The sequence below is a fragment of the Cavia porcellus genome, unplaced genomic scaffold (assembly GCF_034190915.1).
Source record: "Cavia porcellus strain 051 isolate PalLab524CR breed Dunkin Hartley unplaced genomic scaffold, mCavPor4.1 scaffold_9, whole genome shotgun sequence".
NCBI classification, from domain to species: domain Eukaryota; kingdom Metazoa; phylum Chordata; class Mammalia; order Rodentia; family Caviidae; genus Cavia; species Cavia porcellus.
This window is the reverse complement of record NW_026947492.1, coordinates 91906834-91929751: the sequence shown is the minus strand read 5'-3', so window position 1 is coordinate 91929751 and position 22918 is coordinate 91906834. Positions and strand designations below refer to the sequence as shown.

General features: G+C 39.6%; 1 pseudogene; it reads left to right on the top strand.

The window, feature by feature from the left end:
• LOC100730496 (glyceraldehyde-3-phosphate dehydrogenase-like) overlaps positions 1-22918 on the top strand; it is a 32103-nt pseudogene that overhangs the window by 2998 nt on the left and 6187 nt on the right.

The window sequence follows — 22918 nt, the reverse complement described above, 5'->3', positions numbered from 1 at the left end:
AGTCCTGGAATATGAATTTAGCTCTTGGATTTCAAGAGCCTGATGTGAAATGAGAAAATAATAGGCAAACAAACTGAAGTTTTCATGAACTTAAAAATCAAATAGTGCAAGATTTATCCATAAGGGTAGAGAATACTATGCTAATACATCTATTCAGGGTATAGTAATCAAATCATAGTAATGAACATCATTTCTCTGTGTTGGGTACATTTGGATTCTTTTAATTATTTTAAAATGAATGATAAATACTGTAGTTACCTACTTTGCTCTAGAGCACCAGAACTAATTCTTCCATTCAGTTAGTTTGCTATCCATTGTCTACCTCTTTTCATTGTCCATCTCCCCTCATCTCCTCATTCTCTTGTGGCCACTAATCTACTCTTTTCTTCTATGAGCTAGAAATTTGAAGGTATTACAAAAGAGTGAAAATATGTAGTATTTGACTTTCTATGCTTGTCTTCTTTTACTTTACATGAGTTCCCTCCACATTACTGCAAATGACAGAATTCTTTTGTACAGATGACAAATAGTCTAAATACACCAAATGTTCTTACTCCTGAATGTGGCAGGCTCTGGCAGCCCAGGACGGAAGCCACTGGCATTTACTGGGACCAAAGCCATGCTGGAACGTGGAGGGCCAAGAAACCAAGCAGTCCCTTGCCCACTGGTGAGCATCTGTGAGCATGGCAAACTCTGGTGGCCTAGGAAGAGAGCCACCGGCATTTACTGGGACCCACACCATGCTGGGACCTGGAGTGCTTGGAAACCAAGCAAGCCCCCCCCCCCAGTGAGCAGCTGTGAGCGTGGCAGGATGCATTGGCCCAGGATGGGAGTCACTGGCATTTACTGGACCCATGCCATGCTGGGACCTGGAGCACCATAAAACCAAACAATCCCTTACCCCCTGCCTGTTTTGTTTTGTTGAATTTCAATATACATGAAAGTATGGACAGCTATTTTGAAGAGAATGAGAGACTCTATAACAGCCATTTGTGATTTCCCTACTCCTTGATTTTGAAGACCGAAATTGCCTTCCAAATACTATTCAGTTTTGTATGAATTCTCTGTATGCGAAGACATACACGACTATTTGGGATAAAACAAGAAACAATATGGTAGATAGTGAAGATCTCACAAAAATAATATGGAACATCTGGGAGAAATATTCCTCTTGGCTCTTCATAAAGCATCTTAGTATGCTCATAGAAAATACAGTCCTGCATTTCATAATATTGGTGCAGTAAGGTATAATGACACCATGCTGCTAAAGCAAGAATTAAGTGGTAAAAATGGATTCAACAAGGACCACATGAAGCTGGCTTGGATCACAGTCCAAAGATTAGGGAACATATTCTTGGTAAAAGAAGGAAGAGTCAAGTAATTGTCTGTAACTCAGATTTCTTTCACTGAAGTTCTGTTTAGTGTCCATGAGCACAAAGGGATACTTGGCAGCCATTTAAAGTGGAAAACATTGCAACATAATTTGGAAGCTTAAAAGCCTGAAAACAGTAATCACACTTGGAATAAAAGGTTATTCGTTCAAGGCATACTTTACAGTCATAAAAGTTTGTTAACAAAGATAAGAGGATTTTTTTTACACAAAACCCTTATTTAAGTACATGCACAAACTTAATGTGGTGGTATTTCAAGAAAACATTTTTTTTTTTGTCTTTTTCATTTTTATCGGTACCAGGGATCGAACTCACGACCGCCTGCTTGCAAGGCAGGTGCTTATGCCGCTGAGCTAAATCCCCAGCCCCTCAAGAAAACATTTTCTTCACGCCTTCAAATGATCCTTGAAATTTCCCAAAGGTTCTATAGCAGTGTCATTTGCACACCAACTCATTTTCTTTTATTTATTTATTTATTTCTTTATTTAATTTTAAAGGGAATAAGGCTGAACAAAATAAAGCAGAATAAAACCAAACCAAACAAAACATTGAAAGCAATAGAGGACATCAAGTAAAGATAACAGGAAATCAATACTGGCTGTTTTACTGCATGTTGTATCTTTAAAATATCTGTCATTTTATCAGACATAATTAAATCAAACAAAACAATAAAGTAAAACCAATCAAAACAAAAAATGAAAGTGATACAGAACTTGAAAAAGGAATTAATAGGAGATTAACACCCGGTATCATAATATATTTTGTTATCTTCAAGGTAACCACTCGTGCCATCAGATGCAGTAGAATCAAATAAAACAAAACAGAATGAAACCAAACCAAACAATGAAAATAATACAGAACTTCAAAACAACTTAATAGGAAATTAAAAATGGATGCTATCTTCTATTTTAGCTCTTTCCTCTTCTTTCACTTTTGCAATATCTATCGTACATTTTGTATCTCACTGATTCAGTTTTTGTATGCATGAAAACAACCCAATGTTCACCCATGTGATTCTAAAATACTGCATCTGTGAGCATGATATCACAGGTGCGTCCATTTACCTACAAGAGCCTTGAGATAGTAGCTGAGAAGTTTCCATTGTATAAAAAGTACCATATCTTCCTCATCCATTCAGTGGTTGATGGGCAAGCAACCCCTGCTTCTTTGTGGGCCCCATTGAAAGCAGCATTGCCTTGTCTCCTCTGTTCTTCATTCCATGAGTTTCCTTTTGAGTCACATGTGTTTCTTGTTTACATCATATTGATGAATCCTAACTCCCAACCACTCTGCCTGTGTTGCTTTTTATTGGTGACTTGAGGCCATCTAGAATAATGGTTACAACTAACACTCAGTGGCACATCTCATGGTGTCCTCAGTCCATTGGTTCAGCACTATATCCCTCCATTCAGTTGCCTGCCCTGCTTGTTGATTCCCCTCTGGTACTGTTTCTGGAACTGTGGTCATCTTTATCTCTTTCTAGGATATCCATCAGCACTGTGTGTAAAGTTGGTTTTGTGATCATGAATTTCCATGACCAGTGTGGCTCTTGAGATTCTTGGGGTGGACTGTGAGAGGATCAGAAAATAGAGAAGAGACAAAGCTGGGGTCAGGTGGAACTTTTATTCTCCTGATGGGAGGAAAGGAATTGCTCAATCACTGGGGCATGTTTATTTATATATTCCATACACTCCAAAAGAGAACGTCAATTTCAGTCCCACTATTTTCCTGATTGGCCTGGGCTCCTTGTCCTCTTGGAGCTGGAACAGCTTCAAAACAGCTTATGTGGCTTGTTTTGAGCTCTCTGTGTTTTCAGGGTTGGTCTTGCTTTTGCCCCACATGTGATCAATCATCAGTTTCAACAGCTCCCTGTTGTGAATTACTTCAGTTACTCTTTATCATGGAAGTGCCTTACTTCTAAATTTTGAAAGATAGTTCTGCAGGGTACATCAATCTGGGTTGGAAATTGTTTCCTTTCAGGAGTTGGAGCACTGAACTCTGTGCTCTTCCTGATTTGATAGTTTGTGTTGAGTCTGCCATGATTCTGATGGGTTTTTCTTTATAGGTGATCTGTTTTTTTCCTCTAACATCCATTAACATTCTGTTATTGTGCTAAATTTCTGTTATCTTGCTTATTATATGTCTTGGTATAGATTTATTTTGGTTATGCCTAGCTGGAGTTCTATATGCGTCTCTTACTTTATTGAAAGTCCTTTTCTTTAAGCTTGGAAACTTTCCTGCTTTTACTTCTGTAGATAATCTTTTTACATCATTTGTGTTGACCCCTGCCTTTTTTCTGACACCTATCTGTCTTACATTATTTTTCTTTGCATCATTTCACACCTCTTGAATTATTATTTCTTGGTTCCTTTCATGATCCCCAGCTGCAATCCTGTCTTCAGGGTCTGAAAGTCTGTCCTTGGCTTCTTTCATGCAGTTTTGTCATTTCAGTTTTTAATTGTCTACACATCTCTTTTTATCTTCTTTATACATTATAGTTCTTTCCTGTATTGTTCATTCAAGGTTTCCAGCATTTTCCAATGGTCTTATTTTTAATCTATGTCCTCTTTAGATATGCATAGCATTTCTTTCATTGTGTTTGTAATTTGTTGTTTTATCTGAGATATTTCTGATTACTTTTCCATCCTCACGAATTTGTTTCTTTAGTTGCTGTCTTTTCAGAAATTTCAGGTGTACAACTTCCAATTTCTTTCATTTGTATGGTTCCTAGACTTATTCTTTGTGGGCTGGAGGTCTGAGATTCCCTTTTGCTCCTTCATCTTGACATTCTCCTGGGTTCCTTCCAACAAGCAGATTGTGGGGCTATAGGGACTTCCCACGTTGGCTGCCCATACATTGTGTAGGGCAATGGGACAGGCACCGGGGTTCCTTGGACCCTGGGTTTACAGGGAGGTATCAGGGCATGGAGTGGGCTTATCCAGACCTGTGCAGCTATCTTGAAGCTTCCACAAAAGCCTGGGCTGTATGATGATGGGGCTGCTCCTCTCAGGCTGCAGGTCTGTACCGGAATATCTGTGATGGTGGCGGGAGCAGAGGGGGTGTGTTTGTCTGATTCTTCCAGTGGGTGATGGCTGCCCAAAGAAGCAAGGGCCTCTTATGGTGGCCTGGGAGGGAGGGGGCATAGGCTTTACCTGGCTGAATATCCCTGTTCCCACTGGCTGCCCGCAGGAAGCAAGGCTTCTACTCTCAGTGGGCCAGAAGGCAAAGGTTGGTCTGCTGGCTCTCTCTGCCCACAGTGCCTGACCACAGAAAGGAATCTCCTGGTGCTGGTGGCCAGCAGGAGGAGGCCTGATTTTCTGTTCTATTTTTAAAATTGAAAACTAAACAGAACAAATCAGAATAAAGCAGATCAGAAGAAACAATGTAAGTGACAGGTTTCAAAGCAAGACAACAGAAGATCTACAGTGGCTACCATAATGTGTCTTCTTTTCTTCTAAATAGTTGTCTATATCTTCACACACAATGAATTCATGCAAAACAAAATAGCTTAAAACTGATCAGAACAGAGTAATGATGGCATTACTGGACTTTAAAACCAAACAATAGGAAAATCAACAATGGTTGCCATAATGACTATTGTTCTCTTCAAAATATCTGTGCATACCTTCATGTATGTTGAAATTAAACAATATAAACAGACTAAAACCACTCTGTGACTTTCTGTTTTATTGCTTTTTGGTTTGTTCTTTTCCAAATGAAATCTGGGTAAACGTGTATTTACAAAGCCTAAAAGAGTCCTTAATTTGGGGTGGTCCTGGGAAGATTTCTTAGAAGGAGTGACATCTGAATTAAATGGCTATTCAGAGCTAAGACTGGTGAAATTAGAAATATGAATCCAAATTCAGATTTTTAACCAGGGAATGAAAGGCATCCCAAGATTTAATGAATACATCTATTCGCCAAATCTGTGAGTCCATCATGTTGAAGACTGCTCAGCATATGCAAACGTGCATATTTATAAGAACTCTAACTTCTAGGGAAGTGAACAAAACTACAGAGAGATGCACACCACCCAAGAGTAGTGGACATGATCTGGGACCTGAAAACTCAATTATTACTGAATTATTACTTTAAAACTCTGCATTAAAAGGCTTCATTAGTATGAAGAACAGCAAATTCCGTTTTGTTCTCCTAAAGTCACTTTAGATCATAGTAAGCCTTGGTCTTCAATTTCTTTTAATCACAGTCATCTCCCAACTCCGACAGGCTGCTGAAGAGTGTTTGAAGATTTTCCTCATGACAAAAGGAGTACTACCTACCTCAAAATCCCAGCTGATCACGGCTCTCTTGTTCCATCTACTACCAAGTTCTTTTGCTCACCCGATCCAACTGAGGCTAGTAGGCTTGGGACACTGCTGATAAAGTTCTCAAGTTCTGAAGCTTCCTCAGGCTAAAAGAATTTGACAGAAGGATGCAGCCTGGATTTGGAGTAGGAAGAGATAAACTCAGCAGAGGCCACTTATCTGTCAGTATTTAGTCTGTCAGTGATCTCTTACAGTAACTTAATGTGTGCTCTGATAAGTCTACTATTAATATCTTAAATTTTATTGCCAGCTCTAAACTCCAGGCTCTTACCTATGAGTGTCCACTCTGCCTTCTCATGGTTATCTAGCTGGGGATACCTCACATTTACTATATCCACCCCATACTTGTTACCCATTCAACATTTGTCCTCTAGTCTTGCTTCAGGTCCATGATAATAATCCATGGTAACACTGTACAGTTGACCTTGCCCAAATCCCAGGATCAGTCATAGTTCCATTCTTTCCCTCATTTCCTTAATCCACTCTCTCAGAAAGTCTTTCAGATAGCCCAGTAGCCACATACACTGCCAGCATGGATTCTTCTCATTGCTTCTCACAGCTATCACCCCAATTGGTACACTTGTGCAATTCTTGGACGTACTTTTTATCTCACAAATTAAGTCATTCCTACATACATAATTTGATTGCATTGGTTTTTGTGAAGGATATTCAATATATGTATTGATTTAAAGGCAGAATTAGATGAGGCTCTATCTCCAAGAGAACATGAGAAAAGTGCCAGGTCTCTGATTGTAGCAAGTTAGATTCTACGCTAAGAGAAAAAGCACCCGAGAATCAACATTCAGCTCCAAGGAGCCCCATCAACAACTGTGAAACTGGACCATCTGAGGGCAAATGCTCTGAACTTGTCCCTTGAATCTTAAGAATGCGAGTGATGAAACAGATTCGAACAAATGTCATCACACTGTGAAAGTCCGCCCAGGCAGAGATGGGCATTATGGATTTAGATCCATTCAGGGTATACCACAGTTTATGAATAGATTTACACAAGCTAACAAATTCCCTTTCATAATCCCAAATGATACAGAATTTTTCCATGAGGAAGAGTGGTCTAGAGTCAGATCCACAGAATGTATGTCTTTTTGTGTTTGAAAGATATTCCTGATTATTTTGAGATTAAAACTACTGATCTGTTAGGGTAAATAAAACTAATTATTGTTTTCTTTGATGAGCTCAGTAGTTTGAAGAAAGTAACAGAGAGGTAGCAGGATTTTATGTGTCTATAGATAATTGCTGAGTCACTTAAAAATTTCAAAACAAAACGTGTGTGACTAAACACATTTCAGAAGCCAATGTATCACAATATGAGTATGCAATATCCATTTAGTAATGTTAATTCACTTGGCCCACATTGGTAATCTGTAAGAGCCATGAGGAAATAATTTTTCATACACTTGCAGGCATAAAAGAATGAAGCACTGAAATTGAAAGGGGGGGGGTGAAGAAGCTGTTAGATATATCTGTGGGTAGCAAGAAGAGTGCTGAATAGCCACATGGAAGGACTCCAGAAAACTATTTTCCAGTGGTAAAAAGAGACTCTCAAAATACAAAGTTATCTAATATGCCAGAAAATTTGATCATGTGAAAATAGACACAAATACTTATGATAGTTCATGTGCAAAACAGTTGGTTCCCTGCTTCATCCAGATGAACACTTATTTGTTTTTAACATATTCAGCTCACAGAGGCTGGGGAATATGAAACGTGCAATATTTAAATATCCTATGAAAGTAATTGAGTGAGTGCCTTATGGATGATCAAAAATAATAAGGCATTCACATCTATGCAATTTCACTGAAGATGAACATTCTTTATATCCAGTGAAAATGCAAATAAGGAACTACTATCTGTAGTACTCTCTATAAGCAGAGAAAATGCTGCTTTATTTTTCTGCATATTTTTCTCCCCCATGTTTAGTGACCTATGATGTTACTACCTTTGAAGATTTGTCTAAAACTATAGTATAACACATAAAAGTGAGTGCTTTCAATTCTGAGACACACGAAACCATTACCAAGAAAAACAGCTGGTTGTTTGTAGTATCTGAATTTAAGAATGGAAGAATATACACTGCTCATCATATCCATCATCATGTCACTCATAAATTTAATATAAATAAATATAAAATATGTATTTACCTGATGGGAAGAAAAATAAATTTTGGCGTTTGCTTCTTTTATCTAACATGTATAATTGTACAACAATGATCACAAATCACTAGTTTTTAGATATACTCTCTAGAGTGGTAATTGATCTGTTATTTTCTTCCATAGTAAAGACAGCATTTAATAAAATTAACCTAAACTAATTTCTTTATGGCTACAGAATACATAGTTACAGTAATTGCAGAAATCCTACTGTTTTCCCTTTTAAAACATAATTTCATTTAAAAGACAAGAAAATTGGAAAGACAGAAATTCATATTGCAATAGGTCTGCAGAGGAGGAGCTGGGCAGATCTGGGGTGCCCTCACCGGCCTCTCTGCGTGTCTGGAGGACTCTGGATATCTGCACACAGACTGCTGGAGTTCCCTCAGGCTTCCAGGTGCAGTGAAGGGGAGAGGTGGGTTTGAGGCTTCCACATCAGCCTCCCCATTCCGGCTTCATTTGGAGACCTGCTGAGCTCCCGATAGGTGGGCTGGCCCACACTACCAGCCTAGCCCAGCCTGTTTAGCTGCCGCGCCTGACCATAGGTCTGCAGAGGAGGAGCTGGGCAGATTTGGGGTGCCTGCATCGGCCTCTCCATGTGTCTGGAGGACTGTGGATATCTCTGCAACCAGGGAGGGTCCACAGGTTCCTGAAGCACTGCGGCCTGTGGTGAGTACCCTAACCCGGCTGCGATTGAAGAACTGTGGAGCTTCCAAGGGGCAGGTGGGCGCACAGTGTCCCTGAGGCCCAGCTTGTCTGGAACTGCGGAGTTCTGAGCAGGCAGAGGAGGGCCACTGGTTCTGTAGGCCTAATGGCTTGGGGTAGCGCGGCGCCAGAGTCTCAGTAGCTCCAAACATAGAAGGGGATTTTCAACAGATCCTGAGGTAGCTTTCAAATAACACTTGAAACACAGAAATATAGGAAAATGACAAAACGAAAGACCAAATTACAACCTCAAACCTCCAGCCCATCTCAAGAAACCCTAGGAGCGATGTATATAGAAGAAAATATATCCCATCCACCTCATATATCGGACACAATAGCCACTGAAATTGACAAGCAACTCCAGGAAGCTTTAAAGAAATTCAAACTCGAAATAATCTCCCAGATAAAAGAAGAAATGATAAAAGAAATGAAAGAGATTCTAAATATATCTAAAGAAAACACAGATAAAAAATTGGAGGAACTAAACAAAAAGATAGAATCCCTAGACGAGCAATATAAGAAACAAACAGAATACATAATGCAGATGCACAGAGATATACAGGAAATAAAAAACTCCACTGAAAGTTGTAAAAACTGCCTTAATGAAAGTGAAGATACAATTTCAGACCTTGAAGACAGGATTGCAGCTAGTGAACAGGAAAGGAAAGATCTTTTGAAAATAACAAGGAACCAGGAAACAACAATTCAACAACTGTAAGACGATGCAAAGAAGAATAACATAAGAAAGATAGGGATTAATGAAAGAGAGGGAGACAACATGAAGGATGTCAGGAGGATATTTAGAGAAGTAATAGCTGAAAATTTCCCAAGCATGAGATCAGAAACTGACATCAGGATCAGTGAATCATATAGAACTCCAAACAGTCATAACCAAAATAAAACTACACCCAGACATATAATAATCACCATCCCAGAAATACAACACAAGAATAGATTATTAAAAGCTGTCAGAGAGAAAAGACAGATCACTTATAAAGGAAAACCTATCAGAATCACAGCAGACTTCTCAGCACAAACGATAAAGTCAAGACGAGCATGGAGTGAAGTATTCCAGATCCTAAAGCAAAATGATTTCCAACCAAGACTGATATATCCTGCAAAACTATCATTCAAAATAGATGGTGCAATACGATACTTCCATGACAAAGAACAGCTGAAGAACTTCATGAACACCAAACCAACCCTGCAAAAAATATTGAAAGACAGTTTAGATACACAAAGGAAAAAACCACTAAGCAAAGCAAATAATTAAACAGAACAGAAAGATAAAGATGCAACAGCAGAGAGATAAAATTCCTACAATTAACCAGCATTTAACAGTAATAACCATTAATGTAAATGGTCTCAATGCACCAATCAAAAGAAACAGACTAGCAGAATGGATCAAGAAACAAAATCCAACCATATGCTGTTTACAGGAAACCCATCTAACCCAGAAAGATACTCACAGACTGAAAGTCAAAGGATGGAAAACAATTCTTCATGCAGCAGGAATCCAAAAAAAGGCAGGAGTAGCCATTCTGTTTGCAGACAACGTGAACTTTAAACCAACAATGACCATAAAGGACAAAGAAGGTCACTACATACTCGTAAGGGGAAAACTCCAAGAGGAAGAGATAACTATCTTAAATATATACGCACCAAACTCCAGAGCACTCAGTTATATAAAACAATTATTAACAGAAATGAAAACTCACATTACCAGTAACACAATTGTAACAGGAGACCTTAATACACCACTGACACCAAGGGACAGATCAACCAGACAGAAAATGAGCAAAGAAATAACAGAACTGAATCACGAGCCGTGCCTGGCCATAGGTCTGCAGAGGAGGAGCTGGGCAGATCTGGGGTGCCCTCACTGGCCTCTCTGCGTGTCTGGAGGACTCTGGATTTCTGCGCCCAGACTGCTGGAGTTCCCTCAGGCTTCCAGGTGCAGTGAAGGAGAGAGGTGGGTTTAAGGCTTCCACATCAGCCTCCCCATTCCCGGCTTCATTTGGAGACCTGCTGAGCTCCCAATAGGTGGGCTGGCCCACACTACCAGCCTAACCCAGCCTGTTTAGCTGCCGCGCCTGGCCACAGGTCTGCAGAGGAGGAGCTGGGCAGATCTGGGGTGCCCTCACTGGCCTCTCTGCGTGTCTGGAGGACTCTGGATTTCTGTGCCCAGACTGCTGGAGTTCCCTCAGGCTTCCAGGTGCAGTGAAGGAGAGAGGTGGGTTTGAGGCTTCCACATCAGCCTCCCCATTCCCGGCTTCATTTGGAGACCTGCTGAGCTCCCGATAGGTGGGCTGGCCCACACTACCAGCCTAGCCCAGCCTGTTTAGCTGCCGCGCCTGGCCATAGGTCTGCAGAGGAGGAGCTGGGCAGATCTGGGGTGCCCTCACTGGCCTCTCTGCGTGTCTGGAGGACTCTGGATTTCTGCGCCCAGACTGCTGGAGTTCCCTCAGGCTTCCAGGTGCAGTGAAGGAGAGAGGTGGGTTTGAGGCTTCCACATCAGCCTCCCCATTCCCGGCTTCATTTGGAGACCTGCTGAGCTCCCTATAGGTGGGCTGGCCCACACTACCAGCCTAGCCCAGCCTGTTTAGCTGCCGCGCCTGGCCACAGGTCTGCAGAGGAGGAGCTGGGCAGATCTGGGGTGCCCTCACTGGGCTCTCTGCGTGTCTGGAGGACTCTGGATATCTCTGCAACCAGGGAGGGTCCACAGGTTCCTGAAGCACTGCGGCCTGTGGTGAGTACCCTAACCCGGCTGCGATTGAAGAACTGTGGAGCTTCCGAGGGGCAGGTGGGCGCACAGTGTCCCTGAGGCCCAGCTTGTCTGGAACTGTGGAGTTCTGAGCAGGCAGAGGAGGGCCACTGGTTCTGTAGGCCTAATGGCTTGGAGTAGCGCGGCGCCAGAGTCCCAGTAGCTCCAAACATAGAAGGGGATTTTCAACAGATCCTGAGGAAGCTTTCAAGTAACACTTGAAACACAGAAATATAGGAAAATGACAAAACGAAAGACCAAATTACAACCTCAAACCTCCAGCCCATCTCAAGAAACCCTAGGAGCGATGTATATAGAAGAAAATATATCCCATCCACCTCATATATTGGACACAATAGCCACTGAAATTGACAAGCAACTCCAGGAAGCTTTAAAGAAATTCAAACTCGAAATAATCTCCCAGATAAAAGAAGAAATGATAAAAGAAATGAAAGAGATTCTAAATATATCTAAAGAAAACACAGATAAAAAATTGGAGGAACTAAACAAAAAGATAGAATCCCTAGACGAGCAATATAAGAAACAAACAGAATACATAATGCAGATGCACAGAGATATACAGGAAATAAAAAACTCCACTGAAAATTGTAAAAACCGCCTTAATGAAAGTGAAGATAGAATTTCAGACCTTGAAGACAGGATTGCAGCTAGTGAACAGGAAAGGAAAGATCTTTTGAAAATAACAAGGAACCAGGAAACAACAATTCAACAACTGCAAGACGATGCAAAGAAGAATAACATAAGAATGATAGGGATTAATGAAAGAGAGGGAGACAACATGAAGGATGTCAGGAGGATATTTAGAGAAGTAATAGCTGAAAATTTCCCAAGCATGAGATCAGAAACTGACATCAGGATCAGTGAAGCATATAGAACTCCAAACAGTCATAACCAAAATAAAACTACACCCAGACATATAATAGTCACCATCCCAAAATCCAACACAAGAATAGATTATTAAAAGCTGTCAGAGAGAAAAGACAAATCACTTATAAAGGAAAACCTATCAGAATCACAGCAGACTTCTCAGCACAAACGATAAAGTCAAGAAGAGCATGGAGTGAAGTATTCCAGATCCTAAAGCAAAATGATTTCCAACCAAGACTGATATATCCTGCAAAACTATCATTCAAAATAGATGGTGCAATACGATACTTCCATGACAAAGAACAGCTGAAGAACTTCATGAACACCAAACCAACCCTGCAAAAAATATTGAAAGACAGTTTAGATACACAAAGGAAAAAACCACTAAGCAAAGCAAATAATTAAACAGAACCGAAAGATAAAGATGCAACAGCAGAGAGATAACATTCCTACAATTAACCAGCATTTAACAGTAATAACCATTAATGTAAATGGTCTCAATGCACCAATCAAAAGAAACAGACTAGCAGAATGGATCAAGAAACAAAATCCAACCATATGCTGTTTACAGGAAACCCATCTAACCCAGAAAGATACTCACAGACTGAAAGTCAAAGGATGGAAAACAATTCTTCATGCAGCAGGAATCCAAAAAAAGGCAGGAGTAGCCATTCTGTTTGCAGACAACGTGAACTTTAAACCAACAATGACCATAAAGGACAAAGAAGGTCACTACATACTCGTAAGGGGAAAACTCCAAGAGGAAGAGATAACTATCTTAAATATATACGCACCAAACTCCAGAGCACCCAGTTATATAAAACAATTATTAACAGAAATGAAAACTCAAATTATCAGTAACACAATTGTAACAGGAGACCTTAATACACCACTGACACCAAGGGACAGATCAACCAGACAGAAAATGAGCAAAGAAACAACAGAACTGAATCACACCTGTGAACAAATGGGTTTGATAGACATATACAGAATGTTCCACCCAACAACATCAGAATACACATTCTTCTCAGCAGTACATGGATCATTTTCTAAAATAGACAATATATTAGCTCACAGAACATATTTAAGCAAATGCAAAAGAGTTGAAATCATCCCTTGCATATTATCGGATCATAGCGCTCTGAAATTAGAAATTAATGACAAAGGATACTGCAAAAATTCCGCAAACACATGGAAACTAAATAACACACTCTTGAGTAATCAGTGGGTCACAGAAGAAATTAAAGAAGAAATTAAACAATACCTAAAAGAAAATGAAAATGCAGATACAACTTACCGGAATCTGTGGGATGCAATGAAAGCCGTTCTGAGAGGAAAATTTATTGCACTGAGTTCCCACATCAGGAAAACAGAACGAATACAAGTAAATAACTTGATGCTACACCTCAAACAGCTAGAAAAAGAAGAGCAAGTCAAGCCCAAAGCCAAAAGAAGAGAGGAAATTATAAGAATCAGAGCAGAAATCAATGCAATAGAGACTAAGAAAACAATCCAAAGAATCAACGAATCAAACAGTTGGTTCTTTGAAAGAATAAATAAAATCGATAAGCCCCTAGCCAACCTTATTAAAAAAAGGAAAGAAAAAGCTCAAATTCATGCAATAAGAAATGAAAAAGGTGAAATCACTACAGACCCAATAGAAATACAGAGGATCATCAACACCTATTTCGAAAACCTCTACTCTCAAAAGTTTGATAACACAGAAGAAATAGACAGATTCTTAGAAGCATATGAAGTACCAAAGCTAGATCAAGAGGATATAAAACTGTTGAATAACCCAATCTCTGCTAATGAAATTGAGAATGTAATTGGGTCCTTGCCCACCAAGAAGAGCCCAGGCCCAGATGGATTCACTGCAGAATTCTACAAGAAATATAAAGAAGACCTAATGCCGACACTCCTCAAACTATTCAATGAAATTGAAAGGGAAGCAATCCTTCCTAAGTCATTCCTGGAAGCAAATATTACTCTAGTACCAAAACCTGAGAAAGACCCAACTATAAAAGAGAACTATAGACCGATCTCCCTAATGAACACAGATGCAAAAATCCTCAATAAAATATTGGCAAATAGGATCCAGCAAATCATCAAGAAGATTATACACCATGACCAGGTGGGATTCATCCCAGGAATGCAAGGATGGTTCAACATACACAAATCAATAAATGTAATCCACCATATCAATAAAGCCAAAAATAAGAATCACATGATCATCTCTATAGATGCAGAAAAAGCCTTCGATAAGGTCCAACACTTATTCATGATAAGAACTTTACAGAAAATTGGAATAAATGGTCTTTACCTCAATATAATAAAGGCCATTTATGACAAACCAACAGCCAGCATCATACTAAATGGCCAAAAATTGAAAGCCTTTACTTTAAAATCGGGCACAAGACAAGGATGTCCTTTATCACCACTCCTATTTAATATAGTACTGGAAGTACTAGCCAGAGCAATTAGGCAAGAAAGAGAAATAAAAGGGGTAAAGATAGGAAAAGAAGAAGTTAAATTATCATTGTTTGCAGATGACATGATACTCTACATAGAAGACCCCCTAAACTCCATTGAAATACTCTTAGATACAATAAATAAATTCAGTAATGTGGCTGGATACAAAATCAATACTCAGAAATCAATAGCATTCCTATACATGAACAACAAAATTACAGAGAGGGAAATAAGAGAAACTGGACTATTCACATTAGCAAGCAAAAAAATGAAATATTTAGGAATTACTCTTACGAAAGAAGTGAAAGACTTATACAGTGAAAATTATAATACACTGAAAAAGGAAATTGAAGATGATCTCAGAAAATGGAAAGACATCCCTTGCTCATGGATAGGAAGAACAAACATTGTGAAAATGGCCATTCTCCCAAAACTCTTATACAGATTCAATGCAATCCCAATAGAAATACCATCAACATACCTTATAGATCTAGAGAAATCACTCCTAAATTTCATCTGGAACCAGAAGAGACCTAGAATCGCAAAGGCAATTCTAAGCAGCAAAGACAAAGCAGGAGGCATCACAATCCCTGACTTGAAGTTATACTACAAAGCAACAGTAGTAAAATCAACATGGCATTGGAATCAAATCAGAGCTGAAGATCAGTGGAATAGATTAGAAGATACAACCACAACTACGAACACACTCAACCACCTTATTTTTGATAAAGGAGCCAAGCAGGTTCACTGGAAGAACGACAGTCTCTTTAATAAATGGTGCTGGAAAAACTGGCTCTCCATTTGCCGAAAACTAAAGCTAGACCCATGTCTATCACCATGTACTAAATTAAAATGTAAATGGGTCAAAGATCTGAATATTAAAACAGAAACACTAAATCTATTGGAAGACAAAATAGGTAGAAACCTTGGAGACATAGGAGTAGGTAAAGAATTCATGAACAGGACTCAAACCGCACGGGAAATACTTCCCAGAATCAATAACTGGGACCACTTCTTATTAAAAAGTTTCTGCATGTCAAAAGAAATCTCCAGCATAGTGAAAAGAAAACCCACAAACTGGGAAAAGATTTTAGTGAACTCTCTCTCAGACAAGGGCCTCTTGTCTAAAACATATAAAGAATTAAAGAAACTCAGACCTCCGAAATTCAAAGATCCAATCCAAAAATGGGCATCTGAGATGAATATGCAATTCTCAGATGAAGAAATGCAAATGGCAAATAAATACATGAAAAAATGCTCATCATCATTGGTCATTAGAGAAATGCAAATTAAAACCACACTGAGATACCATCTCACTCCTGAAAGAATGGCCAGGATCAAGAAAACCGACAACAAATGCTGGAGAGGCTGTGGGGAAAAAGGAACTCTCCTGCACTGCTGGTGGGAGTGTAGACTGGTACAGCCTTTGTGGAGATCTGTCTGGAGATTTCTCAAAAAGTTGGGACTGGAAATCCCATTTATTCCAGCTATTCCACTTCTAGGCATATTCCCAGAAGAACTGAAAGCATCATACCACAGTGATATATGCGCACCTATGTTTATAGCAGCACAATTTGTAATCGCCAGATGTTGGAAACAACCCAAGTGCCCATCAACTGAGGAATGGATAAAAAAGTTGTGGTATTTCTATACAATGGAGTATTATTCAGCTATAAAGAAGGATCACATTGAGATATTTATCAATAAATGGGCACAGCTTGAGACCATACTCATAAGTGAAATAAATCAATCTCGCATGTGTGAATACCGAATAGTTTCCCTAATGTAAGTAATGATTCAAATATATAAAAATATGTGGTAATCATGATTCCCCATTAGGTGGCCTTGAAGCCTTATAAAGTTTTCACTCATTAATTAGAAAGGCTTTATTCTGGGCTTCTTGATATGAAAATATTTGAAGCTAGAGTATATGAAGTTTTACCCAAATATTTCAAGGAAAAAGACACTATGGTAACTACTATTAAGTCAGGTTATAAGGTGGTGAAGTACTAGGTTATTGAAACAGTCATGCTGTGACCTCTATTGTTATATTGTTATGTCCTGTTTTATCTCAATCTTCCCCTTATTGTTTCAAAAAAAATTATTTAGTCATTTCTTATGTTTGTCTTAATTAAAGAAAAAATTCAAAAAAAAATTAGGATATATAAATAGTAACTCTTTTCGATTTCCTATTAACTTGTTTTGAAGTCCTGTAGTACTCCCACGATCTTGTTTTGACTGATTAGACTCTGTTCCATTCTATATGATAGTATCAAGTTTGAAGACATAGGCAACTACTTTGAAGACAATAAGATTCACTAAGATACCCATTCTGGTTTGACTATTGTCTTCTTTGGAAGTCCTGTAATGTTTACAATGCCTAAGTTTTATTGGTCTTGTTCTCTACTGTTTTGTCCAACTTTATAATATCTAATAAGATAGACAATTCTTTTTAAGGAAACAAGGGACAACGTTGATAACCATTTTTGATAAACTTGTACTCTGTTCTACACCATATGCTACGTCTATCCTTGGTATTGACTGACAGCTTTGTTTTGCCATATTTGACTGTATTCTTCCCCCCCCCAAAGAAAGTAATAAGCACTAAGGAGTAATAAAATCCAAGATGTGTAAATTTTGTTGTAAAAAAGAGAGGGAAAAAAAAAAAAAAGAAAAGGAGCTCTAACGGATATAACAGCAAGTGTGTTTGGGGGTGTTAAATAGCTGACTTTATCAATGTTTTTGGAACATTGAACACAGCTGTTTGCAGTCTCCCTGTTTGAATGTCCACCTTGTGTTCTTTGATACTGTGATTTGAGGAACTATTTCCAAGAAAATAGTGTGTAATCTACTAGCAGGTAATTTCTTACTGTTATGGTTTTTTGTTTTGTTTTGTTTTGTTTTGTTTTGTAGTTCTGTATTGCGTGTACCCTTACGCCGCTTTGGTTTGTTTTGTGTTTTTCTCTTTTTCCTCTTAAATAAAAAAAAAAAAAAAAGTTGTGGTATTTCTATACAATGGAGTATTATTCAGCTATAAAGAAGGATCACATTGAGATATTTATCAATAAATGGGCGCATCTTGAGACCATACTCATTAGTGAAATAAATCAATCTCGCATGTGTGAATACCGAATAGTTTCCCTAATGTAAATAATGATTCAAATATATAAAAATATGTGGTAATCATGATTCCCCATTAGGTGGCCTTGAAGCCTTATAAAGTTTTCACTCATTAATTAGAAAGGCTTTATTCTGGGCTTCTTGATATGAAAATATTTGAAGCTAGAGTATATGAAGTTTTACCCAAATATTTCAAGGAAAAAGACACTATGGTAACTACTATTAAGTCAGGTTATAAGGTGGTGAAGTACTAGGTTATTGAAACAGTCATGCTGTGACCTCTATTGTTATATTGTTATGTCCTGTTTTATCTCAATCTCCCCCTTATTGTTTCAAAAAAAATTATTTAGTCATTTCTTATGTTTGTCTTAATTAAAGAAAAAATTCAAAAAAATTAGGATATATAAATAGTAACTCTTTTCGATTTCCTATTAACTTGTTTTGAAGTCCTGTAGTACTCCCACGATCTTGTTTTGACTGATTAGACTCTGTTCCATTCTATATGATAGTATCAAGTTTGAAGACATAGCAACTACTTTGAAGACAATAAGATTCACTAAGATACCCATTCTGGTTTGACTATTGTCTTCTTTGGAAGTCCTGTAATGTTTACAATGCCTAAGTTTTATTGGTCTTGTTCTCTACTGTTTTGTCCAACTTTATAATATCTAATAAGATAGACAATTCTTTTTAAGGAAACAAGGGACAACGTTGATAACCATTGTTGATAAACTTGTACTCTGTTCTACACCATGTGCTATGTCTATCCTTGGTATTGACTGACAGCTTTGTTTTGCCATATTTGACTGTATTCTTCCTCCCCCCAAAGAAAGTAATAAGCACTAAGGAGTAATAAAATCCAAGATGTGTAAATTTTGTTGTAAAAAAGAGAGGGAAAAAAAAAAGAAAAAGAGCTCTAACGGATATAACAGCAAGTGTGTTTGGGGGTGTTAAATAGCTGACTTTATCAATGTTTTTGGAACATTGAACACAGCTGTTTGCAGTCTCCCTGTTTGAATGTCCACCTTGTGTTCTTTGATACTGTGATTTGAGGAACTATTTTCAAGAAGATAGTGTGTAATCTACTAGCAGGTAATTTCTTACTGTTATGTTTTTTTGTTTTGTTTTGTTTTGTAGTTCTGTATTGCATGTACCCTTACGCCGCTTTGGTTTGTTTTGTGTTTTTCTCTTTTTCCTCTTAAATAAAAAAAAATATGCTAAAAACAGCTTTGTGGCATAAAGCTGTGCTCACTGCCAATAACCACTCTATCATCCCTTTTGCTATGCTTATCTTAGTTGTTTTTAACTTGCTTCCTCCCTGTAAAAGAGACACAGTTTTTGTAATCAGTACCTCAGACTTTAGAGCCTCCTCCTCTCAGGTCAGCTGGCAGTAAATAAAATTTCTTTTTCCAAGTTCCTGGCTGCTGTTGATTCAGTTTCTCCAAAGCACCCCCCAAACCTCATGCACTCATAATTGGGGCTTTTGAGAGGTGGCTGGATCATGGGTGCACAATGCTGGGTTAGGAACTGTGATACAGAGATTAAGGGTTTGTGACACTGGATTAGTCCATGAATTGGTTTTGCATAATTTTGGGTGTGGCTGAAAGCATTTACTAAACACAGAACCCCCCTACTCCTCTACTGGTGAGAGTGGTACCACACAACAGGCTTGGGTCCTGTATGTAATATGAAAGGAAAGATGGAAGGCAGGCTCTCTGCTTCCTGCCTTCTCTGCCATGGATTATTTTTGTTTTCCATGACTCTGTGCCATGCCACCCTACCTTAGGAACTAGCTTCCTGTGGATTGAAAACTCTACAAATTATGAGTTAAAATTAAACCTTTCATCCTTTAACTTTGCATGTCCTATAGTTGGTTTTAGAAATAAGTAACTAATACATGTTCTCATTCCCATCTCTGCCCATAATCCAGTCTGATTGAAGCTCTTTCAGGAACTTGTTCTGGTTTGTATGGTGACATCTTAAGCTATACGGCCAAAGGAGACAAGGGTACAGGGCAGTGGACCCTGTTTGCCACAGTCTCTCTGGAGTCTTTGCCCCACAAGTTAGATTGTAAGTCATGCCCAATATATCCCTTCTCCATAGAAATACCCCCGGGGGTTTTCCTCACACAGAGCTTTCTGTTTCATCTGCTTACAAATGGTCTCCCAATGTGCCAATTCTAAAAGAGTTAAGAAATTCTTTGAGCAATGTTGTCTGAGACCTGGTCAGTTAGGATCCATTGGGAATATATAAGCCTTCAAGATACTTCTAATAATACTTCTGAAAATAAGGTTATTACCCACGGCAATGACATGAGAACCCTAAGAATGATCAGTAGAGTGTGCAAAGGGACCACTGGGGAGTGACAGTAAACCCAAAGATCAGGCTCAAGTAAAAATCACTGTGATGTGAACTGAACTTCCCTGAGACCACCTGTCCTACAGAGTTTCCCTGATGTACCTGTTTCTGTGACAGATTGGGCGTCGTCCTCTTATGCCAGAGCACAAATAGATACTGAAGATGAACAAACCCCAATTTCCTTATCAACTTTCTTTGCTGAAACAAGGAAACCTCACCACACACCCTGAACAGCACGGGGGGAGCTACCTGGCAGCAGGAGGGGCCAGCAAGGAAGCCAGAGACCTGCTCATTCTGCCAGCTTTGAAACCCTCTGGACTGCCCTTTGACATTATTAAATCTCAGTACCAGGGCCTGATGAAACCCCCATACCAGTCTCATACTTGGCCTAACCAAGGACAAAATGATCTACCAATCATTCCAGGAGAGGAACAGCTTGAATTAGTTAAGTAAATTTTCAGTAAGAAAGAAAAGAAACACAAATGCCTCCCAACACTACCCCTTCCTCTCCTAAGAGCATTCACCCTAAGTCTTATCCCTAATTGGTTTTCATGAGCAGATTCCTGCTCATTTCAGTCCTTGGTAGACATCTTTAGGCATTTTTGGGAAATTTTGTTGAGACATGGTGAAAGAGAAATTTTAGCATAATGGGGAGATGTAGGAGTTGAATTTCCTTTCATGTGAGAATTTAAAGGATATAAACTGCCTGTGTGAAATTTTCTAATGGGTTTCATCTGAAAACTAATGGAGCCAAGGACCTGTGCTGGGAGTTTTCATTGGATGGCCCAGGCCCCTTCCCATTTCAGCTGAGCAGCTGTTTTGACAGTTTTGACAGTTAGGGCTTCAGTTGGACAAAGGGTTCTATTAGTGTCTAGTGAGGAGCTAAAAGTCTCTTCGCCAGCAGCTGTGCTCAGAAGTTGAGCAGACTTTGTCTTGAGTCAGAAAGCTTGCCTGAGATCATAGGGAGGCCTAGGGATCCAAAATCCACATTTCTCCTTCCCTAAGTGTCCTTTCAGAGCTATTCAGGGGACATAGGACAGATCTAGTATAAGAGACTTGGCTAATGTCTTCACTGCTGTGCTTGTGGAGAAAGGCAGGCCCACCTGGATACTTTTCCCCACATCATGATTAGCTGAGGAACTGCCATGCTTGCAGAGCAGAGATGATGGTGGGCAGTGAGTTCTTGAGCCTTAGGCACGTCTAGCTCCAGAAAGGAAGGAAAAAGACATTTGTGTCTGAGAATGGGGCAGTTTGAGATCAGCCTGTTCCAGTTTCAGTGGCCTCAGCTGCCTTTCTCCCTCTTAGATGAGATGAAGCTCAGAGAGCCATAGAGGGGACTAACTAGGCCCCAGTGACAGCACTCTCAGTGAGAAAGCTTTTAGTTAACCTCAAAGAAGCTCAGATTAGATCACCAAACCCTCTGTGCTGCATGACACATGAATGAGTCTGGGTGAGGGGTCCAAGAGAGGAGAGCTGAAGAATTGTACATCTTAGAAAAAACCTTCAGTGCCAACTGCTGATTAAGGAAGGGCAATGTGTAGCTCTCCAGAGGAAACTTCCAGTTCCCGGTCACAGCTTGCCCTGGCCAATTTGATCCAGTGCTCAGCTGGATCCTGTCTTCAGCTTTCATGCTGGGATCCCCAACACAGATGGTCATCACACAACTGGCCACATGATGAAATTGTGCAATGGGCCTAAACAGTGGATGCCAGATATTGTCTTCCCACTTGTCTCTCTGGGCTCAGATGGGGCCCAGGCAGTCAAGTCTTCTTGAGCAACTCCTGTGGAGGAAAACAATGTTGCAGGAGCTGAACCTACCCCGGCTAGAGTCTGTGGTTTCATCTGGTGACAGGCAGGTGGCTGTGATCTGAACTGGAAATCAGGAAGCTGTAGATTCAGTCAGAGACTTCTGCAGGCAGTTGGCATTTGCTCTCTGCATGGTAGAGATGATCAACTCAGGATGACCTTCTGCATTGATCAGGTCTCCTTGGTCACAGACTAGAGGAAGAAGTGCTGTGGAGCTGGATTTTGCTTCTTTCCCATTGCTGTCTTTTCAGTGCTGGTTCTGATCTGCAAATCAGTGGCATTTTTCACCCAGGCCATCCTCACAAATTTCCATCAAGAAAGGACTTCTTATTCCTGTTAATTCTGAGATATTGTTTTATTTCCCAACTCCCAGGGACTCTATTCTTTTTCCACATCGATGACAAATTTTCTGTGACAGCTATGAATAGGGGGTCTGTTTGAGTGTCTGCTGCAGAATCTCATGTACTTCAAATGCTTGCAAATTGGTAAGGCTGGCCAGGTCTTCTGGGATGCTGGCTAGGTGACACATACACTTGCCTGTAGCTCTGTGGACACCCTCCTTTACCATTGGGCCCGGCTCTCACCCTGGTTTCTGTTTGTCAAATTTAATTGAAATTCTTAGTCATTTTGTGAAATTGGTATTGGCAGCATCCCCATCTTCATTTTCTATATTGACATGAGGACATCTGCAACCTTCTGCATATTTTCTCCTTGCTAAACTGAAAGATCCAAAATGTCAGGGAATGGCTGGACTAAGATGTTCATTACCAGAGGACATGCTGTGCCTATGTCTTGCCTGGTTCTGCTACTCTCCTTATCCATCAGAGTCAGCTGCTCTGCCTGCAGTGTGGAAGGAAGGCCAAGAGCATCTTTTGCATGGAACATGTCTCCTTGGTCATAGACAACAGTGAGAATTGCTGT